Raw genomic sequence first — 2,545 nt, 5'->3', positions numbered from 1 at the left:
CCATCAAAACCCTCGAGGAGAAAGTAGGAAACAACCTCCTTGACCTCAACCACAGCAACCTCCTACTCGATACATACCCAAAGGCAAGGGAAAAAAGCAAAAATGAACTATTGGGACCTCATCAAGATAAAAAGCTTCTGTACTGCAAAGGAAACAATCAAGAAAACTAATAGGCAACTGACAGAATGGGAAAAGATAGTTGCAAATGACATTACCTTTTGTTTTAAAGGAAGATCTGAAGTTAGTATGGCAATATTTTACAAATAATTCAGTGAATTGGAACACCTGGGTGGTTCAGTCAGTTAAGCGTCCAACTTTGGCTCAGGTCATGATCTCACCATTCCTGAGCTCAAGCCCTGTGTCAGGCTCTGGGCTGACAGCTCAGAGCCTGGATGGAGCCTGTTTCAGATTCTATGTCTCTCTGTCTCTGCCCCTCTCCTACTCATGTTCTGTCTCTCTCGCAAAAATGAATAAACATAGAAAAAACCCCACAAATAATTCAGTGAAGTCTAGTGGTAGTTATACTGGTGTTTGATACCTCAGTCACTGTACTTTTCTAAACGTTTGAAATATTTCATTGAAAAAAAGAAAGGATGGTTTGAAGTGAGGCAGGCTTGAACTCAAATCCTGACCCTGCCTCACTAGGGATGGGATCTTGGGCAAATTAATGAACCCTTAGAGCCCCACTTTCATTGTCTATAAAATCAAATAATAATTCCTCATAGAGCCAATGGGAGAATGACATGAAACATGTATGTAGTTCTTGACACATAGCATGAATCTGAGAATGGTTACTGTTGTTATCATTATTGGCTAGGACAGATTTATGAACTTCTGCTCTGTTTTGGAAGTATGTGCACAGCATCCCAGCCATCTGTATTTGATACAGGTTTTCTTTCCCGGCCACTGCTGGGCAGAACACAACACTGGAGGCAGCATGACTTTCAGGATGAAAGGTTATCTTTATCATCGAACCCAGAAGATTTTGCTTGCCCCTTCTTTCCTTTGCTTCTCAACTGTCAATCGAAGGTCTGGAATTAGATGACCAACCTCTTAAGAGTCTATCTAATGGCTACATCCTGAGAGTCTGATATTCTAACTTAGTGAGCAAAGGGGCACAAAAAGGTTCCCATGGACCAGGACCTTTTTAGAAGGCATTTCAAGAAAATTTTTTGTTTATGGCATTGATTCCCACTAGCAGATTATGTGCACCCTACTATTTACCTTGTAAACCGTAAGAAGTCTTTGCTCAGAAAGGTCCTCCTCACTCTGACCCTTAAGAAAGATACCGTTTGAAGCATTTTCTTATTTCTCAGGAGGAGGTCTGGTAATTAAGAAGGAAAGCCATAGGGCAGCCTGGGTGGTTCAGTGGGGTAAGCGTCCAACGCTTGATTTTGGCTCAGGTCGTGATCTAACAGGTCGTGAGATTGAGCTCCATGTCAGGCTCTCTGCCCTTCCCCCACACGTGAGTGCTCGCTCTCTCTCTCTCTCTCTCTCTCTCTCTCTCTCTCTGTCTCAAAATAAATTAATATTTGAAGGAAACAAACAGCAAAACTGAAAGGCAACTGACAGAATGGGAGAAGATATTTGCAAACGACATATCAGATAAAGGGGTAGTATCCAAAATCTATAAAGAACTTATTAATCTCAACACCCCAAAAAAACAAATAATTCAGTGAAGAAATGGGTAAAGACATGAACAGACACTTCTCCAAACAAGACATCCAGATGGCCAACAGACACATGAAACGATGCTCAACATCACTTATCATCAGAGAAATACAAACCAAAATCACAATGAAATACCACCTCACATCAGAATGGCTAACATTAACGACTCAGGCAACAACAGATGTTGGCGAGGATGCTGAGAAAGAGGATCTCTGTTGCACTGCTGGTGGGAATGCAAACTGGTACGGTCACTCTGGAAAACAGTATGGAGGTTCCTCAAAAAATTAAAAATAAAACTACCCTACAATCCACCAATTGCACTACTAGGTATTTATCCAAGGGGTACAGGTATGCTGTTTTGAAGGGACACCCCAATGCACCCCAATGTTTATAGCAGCACAAAATATGGAAAGAGCCCAAATGTCCATCAATGGATGAATGGATAAAGAAGATGTGGTGTATATACATATATATATATACATACACACATACAATGGAGTATTACTCAGCAATCAAAAAGAATGAAATCTTAACCATTTGCAACTATGTGAACGGAACTAGAGGCTATTATGCTAAATGAAATTAGTCAGAGAAAGACAAATATCATATGGCTTCACTCATACATGGACTTAAGATACAAAATAGATGAGCATAAGGGGAAGGGAAGCAAAAATAATATAAAAACCATAAGAGACTCTTAAATACGGAGAACAAACAGAGGGTTATTGGAGGGCTTGTGGGAGGGGGGATGGGCTAAATGGGGAAGGTGAATTAAGGAATCTACTCCTGAAATTATTGTTGCACTATATGCTAACGAACTTGGATGTAAATTTAAAAAATAAATATTAAAAAATATATATATTTTTAAAAAAGG

This window comes from Suricata suricatta, chromosome 13 (genome assembly GCF_006229205.1).
Source record: "Suricata suricatta isolate VVHF042 chromosome 13, meerkat_22Aug2017_6uvM2_HiC, whole genome shotgun sequence".
In the NCBI taxonomy this organism is placed as follows: domain Eukaryota; kingdom Metazoa; phylum Chordata; class Mammalia; order Carnivora; family Herpestidae; genus Suricata; species Suricata suricatta.
Note: the sequence above shows the minus strand (reverse complement) of the source record.